Here is a 25,539-nt window from a genome sequence, read left to right as displayed (position 1 = left end):
TTGACCACCTGGGGTTCTTTAACGTACCCCTAAATCTAAATACAATCCTATAAACAAGTAGACGTGTCAGTATTGTCTGCCCCGCTGCTGTTTGGCATAGCGCGTATATTATAGCCTAACAGAACTCGAAAGCTAAAGAAATCTGCGTATGTGCTCAACGGCATCATGCAAAACTCTTTACAAATATTTGCATTCAAGAGTTGTACGACCGTCAAAGAAATCCTTCAGAAATGTTGGGACTTGAACCAAGACGTAGTTGGCCCATGACACAATTCGTTCGCATCCTCAATGAGCGAAGAGCGGTGTTCTCCACTCAGCCATCGACGAGTGGTACCATGGAGTCCCTCGCGTGATGGAAGCCACATACAAAGTTTCGGTCCCGACTCATCACTGTGACTACTGACGGCCAGGCCTCTCGCTTATATGGGTAGCCGTCCAACGGTTGCAGGGCGCTGGTGTCGGCCACAGGACTAATTGGACCTCTGTTCAACGCCTGCCGACATTCATTCTCACCTTATTCAGCACCGCCGAGCTTCAGCTAAGCTCCTTGTGTAGCCAATTTATTTTTTGCGAATTTCAGCCGCGGCACCTGTGCTATAGCTTAGCACCTTTAAATGGACAAAGCTGGGACTGTCCTGGGATTCCAGCGCAAATTTTTAGAAAGCTGTGGCTGGATGGATGCTGTGAGCGTCCCCTTTGAAACGGAATGGTGCGTTGCGCCACGGTTGTCCTCTGATTTTCCCTAACGTCCTACCTTTGTTTAATAAAGAACAGTATTCACAGCATCAACTTTATGAACCACTATTGAGAAGTTTGTTTTTGTACGGATCCGCTGTTTGTGGTCTCATTACTTTTCTGCCACCAAACATACAACCGCCTTTTACTATTCTCTATTTCAAACATGTTTACTTTGCCCCTGCTAGTTTTGAACACAAAGGTTTCAAGGAGACCAGAGGAGCATGTTCCATCGTTTTCCTAGCTTTTCCGCAGCAAGCACATGTTTTAACTCGTTGTACGTATCTTTATAACTACGCTTTCTAAGACATCCTGATCTTACTTCGAAAAGTAGAGCTTCCCTTCGAGTTAGCATAACTGTTTCGTTCCTGATTTCGTTTTCACCTCTAAGGTAGTTACTTATAGCCGGTTTCTTCTCCATGGTCACCACTCAGAAGATAGTCTCAGTCTCTCTGAGCTTCCGTCTGACATTCTTTGTTGTCATGTTGCTTACTATACCGGTGGCATACAGGCTGGTAAGCTTCCTAGTTCGTTTCTTGCACTGTGAGTGAATGTTTTTACTGCACAAACACCTGAATCTTCCCATCATAACACGGCCCCTAAGGGCACTGTTCAATAAGTAATTACATTTTCTTGTCGCCCTAGCCTCCTTGCCCTTCACTGGCCTCCACAATACACTAATACTTTCAGCCAATTTTGATCACCATGTTCCCACGAAAGTCCACATCGATGGGACGATCATACGAGCTTTTTAAAATGTACGTTACCATGGACATGACAGCTGCTTCCTTTCTAATGCGAAGCATTTGCCGACTTCAGGCAATTTTAATCTATCTATCTAGCTTCCTACATCGTGATGCCGTCGTGGTGGTTTCATTACCTGTATATATATCAGATTACGAATGTGATGACATGCATGTCATAACATGATTGGCATGACATGACATTAATGATATTACACGCATTTCATGACATGAAGTGTAGATGCGGTCGTGCTTGTTTATTTGCCTCTTTATATATTACGATATCCATGACATACATACGTGACATGAATCACAAGGAATTCATGCTATGCTATGACATCAATTGCACGAACTACATACACGTGAATGATCAAAACGAGAAGGTAAAAGTGGGAGTCAACGTTACGACAAGTGGACTTGTCTTTTCCAAGGCGACATAATGAATAATGTGATAGCTGTGAATAATGGCATAATGCTCGGCGTATCGTTTCCTTTAAGGAACCCTGAAACGAGTTTGATGACGTTGTACAAACGTACTGAGTCGTTAGGGTAGGTCCTTCTGATAATTAGGCGAAGCGCTGTAGCGTTCCGCGTAAAGGGTGTAACTTGGTTCTAAAAATGTACGCCACTACCGATCGCAGTGGAGCTGCTACCCTGAGTTTTTAGTCTCCTCCTCATAATTGACGTAGTTAGCCCAATTGACGTTAGTTGTGCGAGCTACCCGATTAGCTGGTCAGGTCGCGTCATCGACAATTTTTCCAACTTTATGAATAACAAATGTTGTTCGTAATAGTTGGAAGGTTCGTTAATTTCTTCCTCCAAAAATGTGACAGAAAGAGATAACACAACGTGAAGTTATCACTGAGCTCAAGAACTTGCGCACACACGTGCCATCTGCCATATTACAACGTATTGACGCGAGCTGCGTGATGAGTGTCGGTCTCGATCTTTTTTTTTTTTTGCGAGTACCATGGATCGCCCTTATTACTTTGTGAACTGCAAATCTAGAAATCGACGACATGTGAAGATGCGACATCGTGTCCCTCTGCCAGCAACATGTAAGCGAAGTGGCCGCAGCACATGGGTCTGTCGGTAGCCGATCGACGCCAACTTCTACGCGTTTGTGGCCTTGATTTCACGCCGGTTGATTACTACCACAGCAAGGGAGTTTCAGCGTGTCCTGTATTCAAATAAACGCAAGTGCAAGGGGACTGGGCGTTTTACCGGATAAGCGGAGGCGCACACGTGAACGGATGCACGGGGCAGCCACCTGATGCACAGAGCTCAACCGGACAAACACAGAGCTAACATAGCAGTTACCAAGTGTATTCTGCTTTGCTGCTGGTGTAAATTTCCGGCAGGAACTCAATCGAGAACACGTTTTCTTTTAAAATTTTTTACACTTGGTTACATTAATATTAGCTCTGCGTATGGCTGGTTCAGCTCTTCGCCACCAGGTGGCTGCACCATGACGGCCACTCAGGTTTGCGCTAAAGCCCTTCCATCACAGCCGTAGTAGTGTGGAGGGGGTTTTGTTTACGCCTCCGCGCATCTGTCCAAATTCCCAGCTCGCCTGCGGTGACTGGAATAACGGACACGCTCGGCGCAGTGGTAGAACGCTCGAAAGGCACGCTGCGTGGACACAGCTCTCACTGGGGATCGACGGCCAGGAGGCTGACAGAGAAACGTTTCGCGCGCTGGCTCAACGGGAAATGGACAACGTGCCATCATGACGCACAGCCCGTGAAGGCGAAGCTTAGTCCCGAGCACTCATCGAACGAGTTTAGGAGAAAAAGCATGGTTAGGCAGGAGAGTAACCTGTAATTGTCCGTAGCTATCTTTATTTAAATTGTGTCACTAACGTTTCACTGTAGCTTACCCTGCGCGTCAACAAACTTTGCCCAAACCGTTTAAGGGACCCTTTAAATGGTTATATATATCATGACATGGGGGGGGGGGGGGGCATTAGGTGACATGCATGCATGACCTCACACGAGTTATGTGGATGACACATGATGGCATGAGATGACATGGGTGTGATATAAATATATGTCATTGTATGGCGGTTCTAAACGGTATTCCGGAAGAAGTTCTTCTCCACCGCTTGTCTTGCCTTCATCCGGAGAACTTCATCCAGAAAAAGTCAGCAAAACAAGAGTGAAAAGCGAGGCTGTAGCTATGTACAAAAATTTGGAACTGACGAGACTTGCACGCCCCATTACAACTTGTGAGGACAACGCCCTTTCTGTTTTCTTCACGGCTAAAACGCACAAGCCAGGGGTTCCATTTAGGACAATTGTAAGTGAACGCGGTACTTGGCGGAATGTGATTAGCAGTTTTTAATGAGTCACTTTAATTCACTTGTTGTTAATGACCCGTTTGCTATGGAGAATTTTGCATGTGTCACGCACTTTCTGCAGATCAATCCTTCGATAGGGTACTCGCTTCCCGTGAACTTTCAGGATTTGTTTTATTCTATACCGCACAATGAATTGTTTTCCTGCGTCAGAAGTTGCATCGACGAGAGCGGTGCCACTGCCTTCCAAAATCCTGCAGGCGTATATCAGCTGACGCTTTTTATCTTTTCTCAAGTTTTATCTTAAACTCACCTTCATCAAATTGCATGACGAATTTTGTGTAAAAAGACAAGGCATTTCTATTCGCTCCTGTGTTGCTCCTGAGCTTTGTAAGTTATATTTATCTACTAGTGACCGTGCCTTGCACCAGCATTTTATTGTAGGCCCCCCCCCCCCACATTATTCGTACTTTTAAATGTGTTGACGATTTTTGAGTTGTTTTAAAGCAACAATTCATTGCCTCACATCACACTATTGTTGACAAAGTTTTAACGGCCTTCTCCCGTCTCGGTAACGTTGTGGTTTTTACTCACGAGGAACCTCCTTGCAATTTTTTGCAATTTTTAGATATCAACATCACGTTGCAGACGGGTCACACCTGTTGCATGGCTTTATTCGCCTCGGAAAACAAAGGTATTACTGCCATATGAGTCGGCACATTCCAAGACTGTTAACCCTTTACTGCACTTTGTTGCATTTACGCAACATTCCGATGAACGGCGTTAAATACAGAAGCAAAGTCCATTTGTAGCTGCCTGTACACGTTATTGCATTTCCGCAACTTTCTTCTAAAAACGCGCCGCTTTGTGGTGCCACATCTCTGCTGATCCTTCGCGCCTTCAGCCAAAACAAACCCGGTGAAGGCTGCGCGCACCCGCGAGCAGTGATGCAGGTAAATTTGCCCCCATTTGTAAATGTATTTCTCCATAAGACAAAATGCAAAAAAACTTCTTATGCTAAGCTACATGTCCTCCTGACTCTGTAGAATCAAAAATACATTATCTCGGAATAGTTTGTTCCTGGCGACGGAACGTTGCTATGTTGCGCAAATGCAACAAGTTCCACATGGTTTTTTTTTCTTCTCTGAAGTGAAATGGCTCCTAAACGCTTTAATGGCCGAGCAATTCCCTTCTAACAGTGAAGGGAGCGACCTTTCCGGGAGTGACGACGACAGCGAGTGTAAGTCCATTTGGATTCAATATGGGTGCAAGGTGTTTTCTGGTGGAATTTCCTTTTTCTTTCAAAAGGATGCGGTGAATCCGCACGCTGCCGTGCCACGTCGTCACGGGCATACCCTTACGTCTGTGTTTCTATGTTCTAAATTTTTATGATAACGCGAAAACACTGCATTGTTTCCTGGCTGCACAGGAATCTGCATGACGTACTGCACGAAGTGTGGGAACCACCTGTGCTGCACAAGCAAGTACAATTGTCAGCGCCACCAAATATTTCGCGAAATGAAAACACGTGTACAGCTGCGCTCATTTCACAGTAGGGTGTATCGTAAACGTCGATTATTTTTTTCTCAATTAGCACCTCCTCCTCGATGACAGCTACACGTTAAAATATTGCAAGAAATGGACAGAAAATCAATTTTCAGGCTCATACACGGATGCGTACTATAGGATCCAGTACCGCTTTTCCTTAATTGTACGCTTTTCCCGCAGTCTAAATCATTCACGCAAAATTTAGAGATTTTTAGATGTCTTACTGGTGCGTAGTTCTTTCCGAAGCTCCTCGTTCGAACAGCAAATATTTTTCAGGATAGAACTGCAAGATAACATCCAGCTCGTACGCAGGAAGCTTGTATGCTATTGTAGTGATCTTTCAAACATATGGCAAAAGTAAAATATGATTTTAGATTACATCGTTGGCTACCGGGAAAAGCAAAAATTTAAGCACGCCGATTATAGTGCCCTACCTAAAGACTTGACAACAAGTATTTTCCTGAAAATTTTGTCCTAAATATTACATCAAATGGAGAAAAGTGCAGTGCGCTATAGGCTTGTTATAGACTATGTTACAGCTTCAAGGCCAGTCTCTCCTGGATAACGTTGGTGATGTTGCAGTTGTTTCTGTTCTTTTTTCACCAGAGCAGGAACTGCGGAAAGCGTGTGCAAACTACATTGGGAGATACGCAAACAGCGATTTTTCGAACTTGCCTTCTGGTCTGCGTCCTTCACAGTATAGTTGACTATATCAATGAATTGTGTCTGTGTGCAACTGTTGCCAGTGGCGCCAAGAGCGGGGAGGGGGCGAGTGGAACGCCCCTGCCACAGCACTTAGGGACGTGCAGATGTGCAAGCAAATAGCGGGGAGGTGAAATGGCCAAGGATTATTCCACAAAGAAACGAAAAGGCGTCGGGTTGCCTTCGCTGAGTGGATCAGTGGCAATATTCACTGGCTACAGAAAACAAATAGCTTTCTTAAGACGAAAATAATGCGCTCGGTATATCTCTAGATAATTGTTCTTGTTTGAAATTAAGAAAAAAAAACTTACGCGCAGTCTCCGCTGGGAGTTGCCTAAGTATGCGTAAGAATTTTACCACTCGCTCATCTGCCCACCGGCCGGTGTCATTATGAATGTTGCGAAACTCCATCCGACCAGCGTTGCGGCAACACGAACCGCTGCCGACGGCAGCGCAAGCTGACGAAGCATGCGAACTACTGCAGCTGGCGGGGCCGCCAAGTGCGCCGATGGGGTTCCGAACATTGTGGGCCGTTATCGCCCGCCCATCCGCGTCGAACCATTATGAAGCGGGATCAACTCCGGCGGCGGCTGCGTCTGGCGCGGCCGCGACGGCCGTATCTTGACAGCTATCTGTGATGGCGACAGAGAGCGCCGACTGCTGACAGCCTCGTGTGCTCTGTGTTCTCGCCGCTGAGTTCAAGAGAGAGGCGCGGGCCCCAATCTTAAAAGCGACCTGCGATGGGGGCTTGCGGCGAGCGCTGACAGCTTCGTGTGCTCTGGTTATCGCCGCGTAGCTCGCGCTGAAGCGAGAGACAACACGAAGCTGAATTCACTCGCTCCTGCAGGCGTTATCTTGAAAGCGATCGTCTTACGGGACGGACGGACGGTGTTTTTCGTGCGGTAAGCATACCAATGCTTACCCACTTAATAATCATACTCGTGCTTTTCCATGTTCCCATAGAAAAATGCATCCTTGTTTTCTTTAAACCTCTTTCCAACTATCTATCAACTTTATTAACATCCTATGTATTTTTACTTCCTAATAAAGCGTGTTACAAGAAATATGGTAGCCTCCGTTTTTACTTTCGTTTGAAGAAAGTTCGTTAAACGAAAGTTTAAAGGAAGGTGGTAGGCTCTGTTCTTGCTTTCATTTGAAGAAAGTTTGTTAAAAGACTGTTTTAAAAAAGTTGGTAGGCTCTGTTTTTTGCTTGCGTTTGAAGAAAGTTTGTTTAAAGAAAGTTGGTTCGCGGTCCTCTTACTTTTGTTTAAATAAAATTATAACAATTTTATTCATTCGTTTGCTCATTCAACACTGCGATAAAGAAGCATAACATACAAAATTGGCAATACAATAATGTGTACGAATACCAGAGTGTTATAGCGATAATTTCTTCCTGCAGTTTAAAAGAAAGGAACCAGACAGAATAATTTTTTCCTGATGACACGGTAAACGAGGCCACGAAAACAATAACTACCGACTTCGAGGCCCCGGTACTGGATGCCAGAATGGGGGGGGGGGGGGAGGGGAGTGCACATGCTTGGGGCTAAGCATAGCATAATTTCTAGATGGGAGACTCAAAAACCTAATCGTAGCCTTAGGGCCTAACTTGCCGCTCTAAACAAGGAAATGGACTCATACGCTGCACTTCTGTCGCAGCAACAATGGGATGAAACATGTGCGGAAGCGGATAGTCGTATGAGAAGCACTAAATGGGGCCTTCTCAAAATCTTCTTAATAACAAACAATCAAAAGGGGCAGCTAGACTAGCTTTAGATAGGATGATCAAAGGCCTAACTAGGCATGGTATGACGGAAAGCAATATCATTCAAAGCATGCTGTACACCTCAGTGACGCATGCAGTGAGGCAGAGAAGGTCCCGTACCCGGAATACACCGAACTGGGTGCCCCACTCCTTGATGAAGCCTTCTCCGTATCAGAGGTTAGACACGTCCTCTTTAACCTCAATAAAAAGTCTGCTCCAGGACCAGATGGCATCACAAACAAACTTCTAAAGAACTTGGATGACAAGGCAATAGAGATTTTAACAAATAAGATCAATCGAGTCTGGGATTCGGTGCAAGTCCCTGATGAATGGAAGGCGGCCAAGGTAGTTGTCGTTCCCATGTCGGGAAAGCGTACCAGAATGAAAAACCTCTGACCCATCTCACTCCCTTCATGTCTTTGCGAAGTCATGGAGCATGTAGTTCATAATTGCATATCAAGTCAAATCCAGCGACATTGCCTTTTTCCTCACAACTTGATCATATTTCAATCTTCCCTCTCCACACAGGATGCAATGCTCCTATTAAAGAAATCAATTTTTGATAACCGCACTAGAGACGTGATGGGTGCTCTGGCTCTAGACTTGGCTAAGGCCTTTGACACGGTCAGACACCAACACATCCTACGTGAGATATGGCAGCTCAATCTTGGCAGATTTTTTAACTTTACTAAATCCTTCCTTAGTGAACGCATGGCTTTCATAAGAGTTGCGACGGTTACCGGCGGGCGTTTCCCTCTAGGTTGTCTCGGCGCACACCAGGGATCGGTGCTGTCACCCCTTCTCTTTCATATCGCTATGAACAAGCTCTCCGAGAGGTTGGGTGGTATCTCAGATGTACGGCATGTCATCTATGCGGACGACATCACCGTCTGGTTCCCCGGAGGGTCGCTAGCCCGATTAAAGGAAAGCTTTCAGGGTGCTGTTAACATCACAAAGAATTTCCTCGCTAGCACGGGGTTGACACTCTCTCCCACAAAGTCAGAGCTACTCCTGTACAGGAAAGTCAGACAAGGAGGCAAAACCATAGAATTAGCCCCACTGCACTCGCTTCCTATTCAGATACGAACTAAAAGGGGCACCTGAATACCCAGAGTTGATTCTGTTAAAATGTTAAGGCTAACTATTAATTCCAAACCTCTGAATCGTCAAACAGGACAGGTAGACAGTGTTCTGAAACTCATTGCTAGGATAGCTAGCCGAAGGAAACGATTGAAGGAGGGCAATCTCACTGCACCTCATTTAGAATGGACACGAGCTGAAACAGCTAAGCTTGACTCTTTCATTCGAACGGGACTCGAAAGGGCCATTGGACTGCCAGTCTGCAAGACGGAAAGGCTGCTGGCCCTGGGACTCCACAATGCAATTAATGATATTACTGAAGCTCATTGCATAGCCTTAATCACTCAGCTCTCTGCCACTTATCATCATTATCATCAGCCTGGTTACGCCCACTGCAGGGCAAAGGCCTCTCCCTTACTTCTCCAACTACCCCGGTCATCTACTAATTGTGGCCATGTTGTCCCTGCAAACTTCTTAATCTCATCCGCCCACCTAACTTTCTGCCGCCCCCTGCTATGCTTCCCTTGCTTTGGAATCCAGTCCGTAACCCTTAATGACCATCAGTTATCTTCTCTCCTCATTCCATGTCCTGCCCATGCCCCCATTTCTTTTTCTTGATTTCAACTAAGATGTCATTAACTCGCGTTTCTTCCCTGTCCCAATCTGCTCTTTTCTTATCCCTTAACGTTACACACATCATTCTTCTTTCCATAGGTCGTTGCGTCGTCCTCAATTTAAGTAGAAACCTTTTCGTAAGCCTCCAGGTTTCTGCCCCGTACCTGACTAGTGGCAAGACACAGCTGTTATAAACTTTTCTCTTGAGGGATAGTGGTGACCTGCTGTTCATGATCTTAGAATGCCTGCCAAACACACCCCCAGCCCATTCTTATTCTTCTTATTATTTCAGTCTCATGATCCGGATCTGCGATCACTACCTGCCCTAAGTAGACGTATTCCCTTTCCACTGCCAGTGCCTCGCTAGCAATCGTAAACTGCTGCTCTCTTCCGAGACTGTTAAACATTACTTTAGTTTTCTGCAGATTATTTTTAGAGCCACCCTTGCGCTTTGCCTCTCCAGGTCAGTGAGCATGCATTGCAGTTGGTGTCCTGAGTTACTGAGCAAGGCAATATTATCAGCGAATCACAAGTTACTAGTTACTAACTCTTATCCCCAATTCTTCCCATCCAGGTCTCTGAATACCTCCTGTAAACACGCTGTGAATAGCATTGGAGATATCGTATTTCCCTGCCTGACGCTTTTCTTTATTGAGATTTTGTTGCTTTCTTTATGAAGGACTACGGTGGCTCTGGTGCCACTATGGATATCTTTCAGTATTGTTACATACGACTCGTCTACACCCTGATTCCGTAATGCCTCCATGACTACTGAGGTTTCGACTGAATCAAACGCTTTCCCGTAATCAATGAAAGCTATATGTAAGCGTTGGTTATATTCCGTACATTTCTCGATCACCTGATTGATAGTGTGAACATGGTCTATTGTTGAGTAGCCTTTACGGAATCCTGCCTGGTCCTTTGGTTGACAGAAGTCAAAGGTGTTCCTCATTCCATTTGCGATTGCCTTATTAAATACTTTGTAGGCAACGGACAGTAAGCTGATCGGTCTATAATTTTTCAAGTTTTTGGCGTCCCCTTTCTTATGGATTAGGATTATGTTAGCGTTCTTCCAAGATTCCGGTACGCTCGAGGTCATGAGGCATTGCGTATACAGGGTGGCCAGTTTCTCTAGAACAATCTGTCCACCATCCTTCAAAAAATCTGTTGTTACCTGATCCTCCCCAGCTGCCTTCCCCCTTTGCATAGCTCTCAAGGCTTTCTTTACTTCTTCCGGCGTTATTTGTGGGATTTCAAATTCCTCTAGACTATTCTCTCTTTCATTATCGTCGTGGGTGCCACTGGTACTGTACAAATCTCTATAGAACTCCTCAGCTACTTGAACTATCTCATCCATATCAGTAATGATATTGCCGGCTTTATCTCTTAACGCATACATCTGATTCTTGCGTATTCCTAGTTTCTTCTTCACTGCGTTTAGACTTCCTCCTTTCCTGAGAGCTTGCTCAATTCTATCAATATTATACTTCCTTATGTAAGCTGTCTTACGCTTGTTGATTAACTTCGAAAGTTCTGCCAGTTCTATCCTAGCTGTAGGGTTAGAGGCTTCCATAAATTGCCGTTTCTTGATCAGATCTTTCGTCTCCTGCGATAGCTTACTGGCATCCTGTCTAACGGAGTTACCACCGACTTCTATTGCACACTCCTTAATGATGCCCATAAGATTGTTTTTCATAACCTTAACACTAAGGTCCTCTTCCTAAGTTAAAGCCGAATACCTGTTCTGTAGCTTGATCCGGAATTCCTCTATTTTCCCTCTTACCGCTAACTCATTGATCGGCTTCTTATGTACCAGTTTCTTCCGCTCCCTCCTCAAGTTTAGGCTAATTCGAGTTCTTACCATCCTATGGTGACTGCAGCGCACCTTGCCAAGCACGTCCACATCTTATATGATGCCAGGGTTAATGCAGAGTATAAGCTTTATTTCATTGCTAGTCTCGCCATTCGGGCTACTCCACGTCCACTTTCGGCTATCCCGCTTGCGGAAGGAGGTAATCATTATCCGCATATTATTCTGTTCTGCAAACTCTACTAATAACTCTCCTCTGCTATTCCTAGAGCCTATGCCATACTGACTTGTCTCCAGCCTGCTTCTTGCCTACCCTGGCATTGAAGTCGCCCATCAGTATAGTGTATTTTGTTTTGACTTCACCCATCAGCGATTGCACGTCTTCATAAGAGCTTTCGACTTCCTGGTCATCATGACAGGATGTAGGGGCGTAGACCTGTACGACCTTCGATTTGTGCCTCTTATTAGGTTTCACAACAAGACCTGCCACCCTCTTGTTAATGCTATAGAATTCCTGTATGTTACCAGCTATATTCTTATTAATCAGGAATCCGACTCCTAGATGTCGTCTCTCCGCTAAGCCCCGGTAGCACAGGACGTGCCCACTTTTGAGCACTGTATATGCTTTTTTCGTCCTCCTAACTTCCCTGAGCCCTATAATGTCCTATTTACTGCCTTCTAATTTCTCCAATAACACTGCTAGACTCGCCTCAGTAGATACCGTTCTAGTGTTAAACGTTGCCAGGTTCAGATTCCAATGGCGGCCTGTCCGGCACCACGGATTCTTAGCATCCTCTGCTGCGTCGCAGGTCTGACCGACGCCGTGGTCAGTTGCTTCGCAGCTGTTGGGGACTGAGGGCAGGGGTTTGATGTTGTATTGATATAGGAGGTTGTGGCCAAGTACTGCACCAGGGTGGCCAATCCTTCTCTGGTGAGGGAGCGCGTTACCGGTTCTGGTCACCGGGATCAGGCCGCACTCCAGGCCTGTTTATGCAATTTTAGCAACACGCAGGTTTGTTTAGTCCGGTGGAAAATTGCGCGGCCCCGGCATTCGAACCACGCTTCTCGTGCAAGCGAGGTGCATGTTCTACCTCTACGCCACCGCTGCACCTGCTGCGGTGGCGTAGAGGTACGAAGGCTGCTGGCCCTGGAATTCCACAATACTAATGATGACATTACTGAAGCTCATTGCATAGCCCAAATCACTCGGTTCTCTGCCACTAAACCTGGCCTTAAATCCTGGAGGAGGCCGGCTTTGAACCCAGGTAGAGCCCCGAAGCCACTAAATCTCTCAGCAGAGATACCAGGTCTCACTTCGTAACAGAGCCTGTACTCCGTAACATTCATCCTGTGTATAACGTAGGCCGGAGGAACGCACGAGCAAGGGCAATTCTACAAAATTTACATCAACACAAGCTAGATGCGCTTTTTGTCGACGCAGCACAGAATCCCACAGGGGAAAGATTCTCCATAACAGTGGTGGACGTAGAGGAAAAAATCATTAACTCATCTTCTGCAAGGGTCAAGACGTCCCGTGTGGCGGAGGAGGCTGCTATGGCTTCAGCTATTAATAGTGGTAAGAAGCAATCCTTTCTATACTCGGACTCACGCTCGGCCATTCGCCTGTTCTCGTCCGGATGGGTAGCGGAAACAACAAGTAAGATCATTCGGGATCAGGACTTCATTATCAGGAGTGGAGAGCAGGGATATCACCTCCTTTCTTGGTTTCCTGCCCACTTAAGGGACATCACTGGTCCGAATGGGATTAACCCGAATGAGGCTGCCCATAGGTTTGCGCGTCATCTCACCAACCGCGCAGCCAAACCTGGGGCCTCGGAAATTGCCATAGATTTAGGAAAAGACCCACTCCATACATACCATGACATTACCACTCATTACGTCCCTCTGATTCGCATTCGAGGCGATGCAGGCCAGCTCTGGTATTCTAACTCGCTAAGAAGACTATCGCCCAAGAAAAAAAGATTGTATCGTGTCGCTCAGAAATCGTACTCAGCATCTAAACGGAAGAAATACTCGGATTGCCTGCGCGAATATGCCCGTCTTTTTATGCACTCGAAACGCAAATTTCATCATGAGGATCTCAAAAATATCATTAATGTTAACCCTAAAAGATTTTGGAGCATCTTAAAACGAAAGAATCAATCCCATAACATTGCGCTTGTTTATCCAGATGGCTCTGACGTTCCACTTGATCAGCGGGCTAATGTCATGAACTCCTATTTCTCCTCTGTTTTCACCTCCGAACCTATTCATGATGTGCCGGCGCTGCCTAGACCAAATTTTGGTGCAATTCCGCCGGTTGTTATCACAGTTGAAGGTATTTTGTGCCTCATTAACAAATTAAAAATTTCGAGTGTTCTCCTGACAATATTCCTGTAAAGTTCCTTAAAAGTACTAAGGACGTGTCGAGTCGCATATTGCAGATAGTTTTTGCGCAGTCCCTTCTAGAAGGTGAAATTCCGCACGACTGGAAGACTGCGAAAGTAACCCCGGTTTTCAAAAAGGGCAACCGCTCTGACCCGTCAAATTATCGGCCTATATCGCTGACATGCGTTGCATGCAAAATAATGGAACACATCATATATTCCCACGTCACCAGTCATCTCGATTATAATTCTGTCTTTTTCCGCGAGCAGCACGGCTTTCGCCCCGGGTTATCATGTGAAACACAATTATTCGAATTCACTACAGACCTTCACTTGAACTTGGATTCGTCTTTTCAGACCGACGTCATTTACATCGATTTTTCAAAGGCATTTGATCGTCTTGCTCATCGTCGTCTCATGGCCAAACTCAGTTGTCTTAATCTTGACCCGCATACCTTGTCATGGATCAAAAGCTTTCTAACAGCACGATCTCAGTTCACAGTCATTGGCGGTAAGCTTTCAAGAGCAGCGCAAGTAGTATCCGGCGTCCCTCAGGGATCCGTTCTTGGCCCGCTTCTCTTTCTTATCTTCATAAATGACTTGCCATCTGGAATAACGTCATCTATTCGCCTCTTTGCTGATGATTGCGTTGTATATCGTCGAATCTCAAACAGTAGTGATCAATCATTACTACAACGCGACCTAAACCTAATTCAAACTTAATAATAATAATAATATTTGGGGTTTTACGTGCCAAAACCACTTTCTGATTATGAGGCACGCCGTAGTGGAGGACTCCGGAAATTTTGACCACCTGGGGTTCTTTAACGTGCACCTAAATCTAAGCACACGGGTGTTTTCGCATTTCGCCCCCATCGAAATGCGGCCGCCGTGGCCGGGATTCGATCCCGCGACCTCGTGCTCAGCAGCCCAACACCATAGCCACTGAGCAACCACGGCGGGTCAATTCAAACTTGGTGCTCACGCTGGTTGATGGAGCCTAATACCTCAAAGTGCAAATGCATGGTTGTTTCACGCAAAAATAAACTAATCTGATTTTTCAGTATTCCCTTAATTCGACAGCTTTATCACATGCAAGCTCTTACCGATATCTAGGCGTCCTCATTAACAGTAAACTGACATGGTCAGAGCATATCTCGAATGTTGTAACTGATACCTCAAGGTCACTAGGCTACTTAAAAAGAACACTACGTCTGTCCCCCCCAGAAATCAGGAAAATAGCCTACGAAACATTCGTTAGGTGCAAACTAGAATATGCCTCTCCCATTTGGAGCCCTTTCCAAGATTATTTAATTACCTCTCTCGAGTCGGTCCAAAATCGTGCTGCCCGATTTATTTCATCAAACTATAACACACACGTCAGCGTAACCCACATTAAATCAACTCTTGAACTACCCCCTTTAGCAGTAAGACGCAGAATCTAACGTCTTAGCCTGTTCCATAAGCTATATCACAACTTTTCTAACCTGCATGGTACACTGTTACTGCCGCCCGCTCGAACTTCTCGCTGGCTGTTCAACTCCAACTGCGTCCAACGCCTTCATGGTTCGACTCTTGCATTCAATAAATCGTTTCTTCCCGCAGCTATTGAAGACTGGAATTGCCTTCGCGAAGCAGTTGCTCTTTAGAGAAATCCAGAAAAATTCAGGCAGTCCTTAACTGAGCTTTTTGTTAAATAACTTGAACTACGCATTTTTGTTTTCTCACACCATTTTTACGATACAGGCGTTGTCCAATTGATTTACATTATGCTTTGTATATTTCGTCGTGTATTTCAATGTCCGTTTGGTTGTCAATCTTCTATTACAAAGTATATCTTCGTTTGTTAGCTTATTCCTAATTACTTGCTCCATCCCATCCTACTATGGAAGGATGTGTGTTTTACCTTTTTTTTTTGCCTTGTGCTTTCCACTGCTCTTTACTGTATCCTTTTTTTGTGTGTGTGCGCTCTGTACTTGTAACGTAGTTGATTCATTGTTGTATAGCATTCGCTCCTTTATATGTTATTTCAATATTGTCCCCCCCTTATGTAATGCCCTGCTAAGGGTCCTTAAGGGTTAATAAATGATAATGATGATTATAAGCTTAGCCGTAGAACCTTCCCCCTGCCACACCCCAAGTCTGACAGAGCCCAGGCCTCTACGCTTAGAATGCTACGGACAAGATCTTAACCTACCCCTCGCCTAATGCACTTAATCGACTAGGAAAACTGACAGGAATGCCGCAATTGCGGATGCGAATGTTATAATTTCGAGCACATGATCTGGCTGTGCCCCGCCTTAGAGGCCTCTTCACTTTAAACCAAGGACCCCTGGGAATCCGCCCTCAAGTGTGCAGAACATCAACAACAACTCCAGGCCATGCAGGAGGCCCATGATGTTGCGGTGGGTCTAGGCCTGCCAGTCCCGTCATGGGTGAAGCCATCGGCTCATCCCAGGTCCCCCAGACGTCAGCTTTTCAGGACCTCAATGAAGTTCTTGTCATGTCATGTCATGTCTTAATATGAACAGCACATAAGATTCAATGGTTCCGTTGAATTCAGAATTTTTGTATGTTATTATATTTGAGTTACCGCATTGTTGGCCACTACGTCCATTATTGGCCAATTCTGCGGAATGGCTTTGCGATACAACGGGATGCATTTTCTCTGTGCATATACCTCTGCTCACTGTCTTTCCCTCGACAAGCATCAAAGATCGCCCTCCTTATAAGGCTGCGTCGGCGTCTCACATTGTAAATCCACCGCATCGTAACCTTACTACTGGTGTTGTACATAAACGTAAACATTCCATGAAACTAAAGCTGTTTCCTGTGTGATAGATCGACATAAACGTACCATGAGATTGCACATTGCTTAAGGTGCACTAAAACTATTTTTATGTAAGTCGAGAACTACATTTGAAGATGAAATAGGTTATTTGAGATATATTTTGCAGCAAAAAGTACGTTAATGCGTTCATCAGAAGCGGATTCGTTGGTAAACAAAGATCGCATTTGATCCCCCTTAGCGGTGCTCCCGCTCTTTCTTCAATATCTGGCACTGCAAAGACAACTGCGGAGTGGCGCGTGCCCGCAACTATGCGCTTACTGAACGCCACCATGGGGTGCAGTTCAAATTTGATTTCGTCTGCTCACGCATGCGCACCCATTTCCGATTTCAGCGCCTACGACGCGCCAAACGCCAAGCGCGATGTTTCTTATCGAGGCGCAGTGAGCTAAGCGAGCGTGTTCGTCGAGGCAAGTTGTTTAATAGTTTGGTCACTAAATATGTGCTTGCGATTGTGAGGCCGTCGTGGTCATTGCATCTTCGTCATTCCTGCTTAGTAACCCGATCCTTATCGTGCCGTCGTCGTCGCGCAATTGTCCTCATACAGTCGTCGTCACGTCATCGTTGTCACACCCTCGTCGTCAACGCATTGTCTTCATGCCGTTCTTATGGGATCGTCGTCAACGCTTCATCGTCATACATTCGTTTTCATGCATTCGTTGTCGCACCGTGTCGTGAGCCCGTCGTGTCATTCATTCGTCGTCATTCCAGCTTCGTAATCCGATTCTCGTCAAGCCACCTTCGACACACCATCGTCGCCATACAATCGCCGCCACGCCATCCCACGATGCATAAAACTTCTGATAAAGGTCTCGAAACGGCTACAAGCGGCTATAGGCGTCTCGTTCTACGGGAAGGCCAAAAATATATGTTCTTTTAATTACAACCAAGGCCTCTTAAGTATACTAGTATATATTTATCTGCGATAATGACCAACTACTGGTGTCATTGGAGACTATTTGGTAAACGCATTCAGAACGTCTAAATGAAGGATGTTTGAGATGGTTTTTCTAAAAGTGCGTAAGATTTCAGACAGCATGTTAAAAGCACTGTGATTATCGGTATTAATGAAGAAAAAACGCTAAGGACAAAGGGATATTACAAAAGCAACGCAATAATTAAGCTGGTGATAGAGGGTGTTATTTGCATCGACAGTCAATAGTAAGTAATCGCTTTCGTCACGGAGCACGCACCATTCTTCCAAGCTCGCGCTGCAGGGGCAGCAGCGAAAAGGCACACTGCGATAACCCGATTAGCTTCGGCGGTAGTGAAGCCCCTCCATATACCAGCGAAAACGTAGATGAAGAGAGAGAGATACAGAGAGAGAAAATGATAAATGAAAGGCGGGGAGGTTAAACAGGACTGAGCCCGGTTGGCTACCCTACACTGGGGGAAGGGGAAAGGGGAGGGAAAGATTAAGAGAAGAAGAGAAAGTACGCTGTGGATATCGCCAACGTGGTACAGTTTCCTGCTCTATTTCCGCTGATGATCACTCAGTCCGGATCACGGACGGTCGCTCAATCCAGTTGCTTTCAAATATCGCAGCAGCGCTTTTGCGGCCTTTTGTAGCTGTGATATGCGAGGCTACAGTACTATGATCTTGTTCAAGGTGAAGAATTTTCTATCTAACAGATTTAGAGCTATGTAGAGGTCATTTCTTTCATTCTCAAAAGATGAACCGAGCACAGTCGATGTTCTATAGTCCCTTCGACACCACCGGCTTTGTACTGGGCGCTTTCAGCCATTCCAATCAAACACGTATATGCATTGATGAATGCGACGCCCAAGTGTAAGCGGCACAGTATTGTTTCCTCACTTCGCGTAAGCCCAAGTAACATCCGTAATTGCATAGATGGGTCGGGGAATGCAATCGATGCTGGGTGAATGCAGATGTGTGCCACTTCTCCAATGTCATACGGTGCGCTAGCTTGCTTAAGTGTTGGGCTGCATCAGTCCTCGATAAAGGTACAGAATCGAGGTTTGCTCTTTCATGCCCTTTCCTAGCAGCTTCGACGGCAATGTCGTCGCCGGAGACAGCACAATGACCTGGCACCCACTGAAACACGACGTCATGTCCTTTCGCGATCATATGATGGTGCGTTTCTCGTATCTGCGGCACGAGCTGTTCACAGGACCCACGACGAAGAGCTGAGAAAAAACATTGTAGGGCCGCCGTCGAGTTGCAGTATATCGCGCACCAATTAGTCGTTTGGTTGTTAATAAAATCAACGCCACCTAGGAGGGCAGGGTACATATATATATATATATATATATATATATATATATATATATATATATATATATATATATATATTGTAATGAAGAAGACGAGTACAGGAACAAGGCCAGCCAGATCGTCTCTTCCATGCCTGCTGTGCAACCAGTGGGCCAGCCGGATCGCCAGTGCTTGGCACGAGTGTGAGCCGTTCGAGCTACCAGCTGTTCCTGCTCTGCGTCACCTGCCTCCTCGGTTACGCAGAGACGTTACCATCGGAACTGTTCAGTGCACCCATTACAATTGGTGGAAGGTGCGGGGTACTCAAGAACATCTACACCCTGGAACTCCGGTCTCGGATTGTGCCTCCCGTCATGCCTGACTCTCCCCAGCCGACGCCGCCACCACCCCCCGTTGCCTGCTCTGGCGCTGTCCCGCAACGCCATCCAGCGGTTTTCAGCGGTACGGACGAACAGGACGTCAATGACTGGTTGGCTACGTACGAGCGGGTGAGCTTGCACAATCGATGGGATGATACCGCCAAGTTAAATGCCGTCATATTCTACCTAGCGGGAGTGGCTCACCTGTGGTTTAAGAATCACGAAGCCAACTTTCAGTCCTGGTCCGCGTTCAAGACCAGTTTCGCTGCAGTTTTCGGTCGCCCTGCCGTCCACAAGTTGCGCGCCGAGCAGCGGTTACGAGAGCGAGCGCAACAACCCGGTGAAACATTCACCTGTTATATTGAAGAGGTTCTCGATCTATGCAAACGTGTGGATGCGTCTATGCCGGAAAATGACAAATTGAAGCACATTTTGAAGGGTATCGCCGATGACATTTTCCAAATGTTGATCGCGAAGAGCCCGCGCACCGTAGCAGAGCTCATAAACTTGTGCCAAAGCTACGACGAGTTGAGGCGGTAGCGCGAGTTGACTAGGCGCACCTCAGTGGCTGACGAGGCCCTCTCTTCCATGACGGCCTTCTCTGATCGTTCCTCCTTGCTCACACAAATCCAAGCTTTCCTGCGGGAGGAAGTTGCACGTCAGCTTTCTTTGCTACCCTTCGCTGAGCTACAGCAGCCGCTGCCGCAACAGCGTCCTACACAGCTCGCTCCTACGCTCCGGCGGGTTATTGAAGACCAGTTGCTGAGGCTCTACCAATGCACCATCAGTAGTACCCTGCCGCCGCGCCACTTACTTACGCATCCGTCGCCGCGCAGCCCTCTCGTCAACCACTCGTTGCCCTACATCCTCGGCCGCTACCACCCGTTCGTCATCCCGTTCATCGACCTGCTCCTGCCTTTACTAATCCTTGGCGCACGCAAGACAACAGGCCCATATGTTATGCCTGCGGTATTCCCGGCCACGTTGCACGACTCTGCCGCCGCCGCATGCTGCACTCTGATGAGTTTGTGCAGTCGCCTCCCTACGCCAACGTGCAGCCTTTCCACGACACTTATTTTAGTCGGCAGTCGAACAGGCCACCAGCCGAGCGCCCGGTCTTTACACGTCGTTCACCTTCCCCGCGTCGCCGCTCGTTGTCCCCCATGCGTCGGCGCCCTTCACCCACGCCAGAGGGAAACTAAGCACCGCAGTTCAGGAGGCAAGAACTGCGTCACCATCGATCTGTACAAGTCCTCTATTGTCGCCTTCGAACGTTGTTGATCTTACTGTTGACGGCGTCCCTACCGTTGCGCTAATTGATACTGGAGCAGCCGTGTCTATCCTAAACGAACGCCTCTCTCGCGCTTTACGAAAAGTTACGACGCCACTTTCTGGGTTTTGTCTTCGCACAGCAAGCGCGCAGCCAGTTCAGCCTTCAGCAGCATGCACAGCTCGAGTTGTTATTCAGGGCGTTCTCTATATTGTGGAGTTTGTGGTTCTCCAGTCCTGTTCTCACGACGTGATACTTGGGTGGGACTTTCTTTCGCGAAATAACGCCGTCATCAATTGTGCACGTGCTGAAGTCGAATTATCGCCTCTGTGTGACGTGCCCCTCGTCGGCGCCACTTCTCTTTCCGCTAAGCTAGTTCTTCGAGAAGACATCGCCATACCGCCGTACTCGTCTGCCGTTGTTCCCGTCTTCTGTGGCGCTTTCTATGAAGGCGCTGTCCTCTTCACTCCTTCAGAACTCTTCATGACCCGCAAAGACGTTCCCCTGCCTTTCGCCGCGCTTGACATTTCAGCCTGTTTCAGCGCCATCGTTGTCTGTAATCCGCTTCCTACAGCCCTGATGGCTCTTCGCGGCGAAGCACTTGGCCATGTTCAGCCTATTGATGACATGTTTATAACCGACGTGCCGGATGCTTCGTACGCAGAGCTCACCGACTTCTGTGCACTTTCCACTTCTGCTCCGCCATCGCCTGACTTATTCACGCCTTTCATTGCCGATGACCTTACTTCCGAGCAACGCTCCCAGCTTCTTCACCTACTTGCCCAGTTCCGCTCTTCTTTTGATGTCGCTCAGCCTACTCTGGGTCGCTCGTCAACCGTCAGCCACCACATCGACACTGGCTCCAACGCGCCATTGCGGCAGCGCCCGTACCGCGTGTCCGCCAAGGAGCGTCAGGTGATCAGTGAGCACATGGACGACATGCTTCAGCGCGGTGTCATTCGACCTTCCAATAGCCCGTGGGCATCACCGGTGGTTCTCGTCACAAAAAAAGATGGTTCCATTCGGTTCTGCGTCGATTATCGCCGTCTCAATAAGATAACGCGCAAGGACGTCTACCCGCTACCGCGCATTGACGACGCTCTGGACAGCTTGCAAGGCGCTAAATTCTTCTGTTCGTTGGACTTACGCTCGGGCTACTGGCAGGTCCCGATGTCAGCAGTTGATCGCCCTAAAACTGCATTCGTCACGCCAGATGGTTTATACGAATTTAATGTGATGCCATTTGGCCTATGTAATGCGCCTGCTACCTTTGAACGAATGATGGACAATATCTTGCGCGGCCTAAAATGGAGCACGTGTTTGTGCTATCTCGACGACATCGTTGTGTTCGCCCCTGATTTCAGCACGCATCTTCTTCGCCTTAGGCAAGTGTTGACGTCCTTGACCAACGCAGGCCTGCAGCTGAACCTGAAAAAGTGCCAGTTCGCCGCGCGCAAGCTCATGATTCTGGGTCATGTCGTATCACAAGACGGCATTTGCCCAGACCCATCCAAACTTCGCGCCGTGGCAGAACTTCCGAAACCTAAGACACTCAGAGAACTCCGCGCCTTCATCGGCCTCTGTTCTTATTCCGACGCTTTGTTCGCAATTTTGCCTCGATAATATCACCTCTGACACAACTCCTAAGTGGCGCCAACGACCTATCCTCCTGGTGTCCTGCATGCGACACCGCGTTCGTGACCTTACGCCGTCTCCTGACGTCTCCGCCTATACTGCGGCACTACGACCCCACCGCCCCAACTGAAGTGCATACCGATGCCAGTGGTATTGGCCTTGGCGCTGTCCTTGCGCAGCGCAAGTCTGGCTACTCCGAGTACGTCGTTGCTTACGCCAGTCGTGCGCTGACCAAAGCGGAACGCAATTACAGCGTCACAGAAAAAGAATGCCTGGCCATCGTTTGGGCACTCGGGAAGTTTCGCCCCTATTTATACGGCAGGCCTTTCAATGTGGTTACTGACCATCACGCCCTTTGTTGGTTATCCTCTTTAAAAGACCCGTCTGGACGCCTTGCCCGCTGGGCTCTGCGCATTCAAGAATACGACATACACATCATATACCGCTCAGGTCGGAAGCACGCCGACGCTGACGCTCTGTCCCGCTCTCCGCTGCCAGCCGACGCGGCCTCCCTCTCCACCATTAAGGCGGTATCCTCGGTCGACATCGACACGTTCGCATCAGAACAGCGCAAGGATCCTGGGGTTGCCTCTCTTTTGGATCTCCTTTCTGGCTCGCCTGCATCTCCCATCTCCCGCTCCCTGCGTCGCCAAGCTGTCCATTTTGCTGTCCGGGATAAACTCTTGTATCGACGGAACTACCAACCCGATGATCGCAAGTGGCTCCTGGTTATCCCTAAGACTTTGCGTTCCGACATGTGCGCGTCTTTCCATACTGACCCACAATGTGCACACGCAGGCGTTTTGAAGACGTATGAGCGCCTGCGGCAACGTTACTACTGGCGCGGAATGTTTACTTTTGTCGAAAAGTTTGTCCGCTCGTGCCCCCAATGCCAACGCCGCAAATCTCCGCCTCATCCAGCCCACGGTTTATTACAGCCGCTTCCGTGCCCTGCTCGTACCTTCGACCGTGTGGGAATTGACCTGTACGGGCCGCTACCACTAACACCCGCTGGAAAACGATGGATTATTGTCGCATTTGATCACCTTACACGCTATGCCGAAACCGCTGCTCTACCTGCAGCGACCGCCAGTGACGTTGCATCCTTTCTGCTCCATCGTTTCATTCTTCGTCATGGCCCACCTCGGGAGCTGCTGAGTGATAGAGGCCGTGTGTTTTTGTCGCAGGTGGTTGAAGCTCTGCTTGCTCAATGCCGCATAGTTCACCGGACCACCACGGCGTACGATCCTCAAACTAACGGACTTACAGAGCGTTTCAATCGCACCCTTGGTGATATGCTCGCCATGTACGTTTCATGGGAGCATACAAACTGGGACATCATCCTCCCATTTGTCACGTACGCATATAATACGGCTACACAAAGTACCACAGGATTTTCTCCATACTTTCTTCTCTACGGTCGCGATCCTTCCCATACCATCGACACGGTTTTGCCTTATACACCAGACGCGTCATAATGTGCTCCCGTTTCAGCCGTCGCCCGATACGCCGAGGAATGCCGTCAATTAGCCCGAAAGTTCACCTCCGCTGACCAACAACGACAAAAAGCCAATCGTGATGGCGACGCTACGAATCCGAACTTCGCTCCCGGCGCCGTTGTCTTGTTGTCCGTGCCTTCTACCACGCCTGGACTTTCGACAAAACTTCTCTCGCAGTATGATCGACCATACCGCATCGTCGAACGGACCTCTCCCGTCAACTATGTCATCGAGCACCTTACATCGACATCCGACAAGCGCCGCCGTGGACGGGATGTTGTTCACGTGCGCCGCCTGAAACAATTCTATGACCCGCTCGTCTCCACGTCGTAAGTCGCCAGGATGGCTCCGCTTTTGCACCGGGGGTAATTGTAATGAAGAAGACGAGTACAGGAACAAGGCCAGCCAGATCGTCTCTTCCATGCCTGCTGTGCAACCAGTGGGCCAGCCGGATCGCCAGTGCTTGGCACGAGTGTGAGCCGTTCGAGCTACCAGCTGTTCCTGCTCTGCGTCACCTGCCTCCTCGGTTACGCAGAGACGTTACCATCGGAACTGTTCAGTGCACCCATTACAATATATATATGTGTATATATATATATATATATATATATATATATATATATATATAGGGGTTTTCTTCAAAGTTCAGCACGCAGGACCCGACGTAACATACACAGGAAAGAGACGACGAACTTTTTGGGAGACTTCTTTTACTTAACGTTTTCGGCTGGTGGACCAGCCTTCGTCAGAGTACAGTGTACTGTACTCTGACGAAGGCTGGTCCACCAGCCGAAAACGTTAAGTAAAAGAAGTCTCCCAAAAAGTTCGTCGTCTCTTTCCTGTGTGTATATATATATATATATATGTGTGTGTGTGTGTGTGTGTGTGTGTGTGTGTGTGTGTGTGTGTGTGTGTGTGTGTGTGTGTGTGTGTGTGTGTGTGGACTCGGTCAAAGCAGAAAGTGTGCAAACAATCCAGAGCAGCTTGCTCCAAGGCCAATGTAGGCAGGTCAATCTTTCTTATCCCTGGAATGGAAAGGCGCACTTGAGGTTGTGTTAAACACCACAAAGTGGAGGTTGAACGTGCCGAGGATGTGAAGCCCGATGGTGGCAGGCATGATGAATGCTGACCACGTTGGAGAATGACGCCCGTGGTCCTCGTTCCGGAAGCCAGGCAAGAGAGCCTAATTGAATCCGTGAAACGTGACGAACACTAAGCGTGTCGATGTTTAGTGTAAGCCGTCATTGGACGATACTGAGCCACTATAACGGTTCCTGCTGTTGAGAAGCTCCGCGGAATGCCCAGACAAACGCTTAGTGCCTCTGCATGCACGCTCTGAAATTCTCCAAGATATGTCTTGGATGTTTTAGCAAGCACGGAAGAGCTATAGCGTAGGAATCCAGTAAAAAGTGAGATATACAACTGTAGCGTGGAGCCCACAGGCCCGTGTTTTGCCGGCGGTGAATTTCAAGACGTGAACAGGTGGGAGCGTCTTCTTCAAGTGGGCAACCTGAAGTCTCGGTCAACAATGACACACAAAACCCGATTATTTCTTTTGTAGGAGATATGCTGGCCATTGACGTACAGTGAAAAAAAGTTATATGGAGGGGCTTCAGTCAAGTAGGCTGCAAAAACCTGGGTTCGTGGTGGCAACACTGACGGCCGAAAATTTGGTAAAAAAACGAGCTGCTGGTGTAGGCAACGTCTCAGTGTCCGAATTGTGGGTTCGGTTTGGTTCGGTTAGGTTAGGTTCTGTCCCCGTACTCAGCTGTTCTGTACAAATAACCGACATTAACCGGCGTCTTTAGCTTCGTTCATGTTGTTTGCCGTGTGTTTTGCATCAGTGCTATGTGAAATCGTGTGTATTGTGCCGTCGCCGACGGCTCACTACCGCGATGGCAGGATCCCCACGACTTCGTTATGTTCGAAGCCGCTTGGTACATCGCGCGTTCGTGTAACAATTTTTATGGTAACTGCAATTTCTTGACATTGACTTTTCCTCGGTAATGTC

At 47.6% G+C, this 25,539-nt stretch overlaps 1 protein-coding gene across 6 annotated transcripts in view; it reads right to left on the bottom strand.

Moving 5' to 3' along the window:
• Window positions 1-25,539, bottom strand: part of LOC142566751 (uncharacterized) — a 126,181-nt gene that overhangs the window by 67,315 nt on the left and 33,327 nt on the right. The window contains exon 1 of one of the 6 annotated variants that reach the window (XM_075677637.1): window positions 6,336-6,435. The exons of the other annotated variants lie outside the window; for them this stretch is intronic. The gene's annotated coding sequence lies outside the window, so the exon portion shown is untranslated. Of the gene's footprint in view, window positions 1-6,335; window positions 6,436-25,539 lie in introns of those variants that run through there. 6 annotated transcript variants of the gene reach the window in all.

This window comes from Dermacentor variabilis, unplaced genomic scaffold (assembly GCF_050947875.1).
Source record: "Dermacentor variabilis isolate Ectoservices unplaced genomic scaffold, ASM5094787v1 scaffold_13, whole genome shotgun sequence".
Taxonomy (NCBI): Eukaryota; Metazoa; Arthropoda; class Arachnida; order Ixodida; family Ixodidae; genus Dermacentor; species Dermacentor variabilis.
This window is presented reverse-complemented; position numbering and strand designations above follow the sequence as displayed.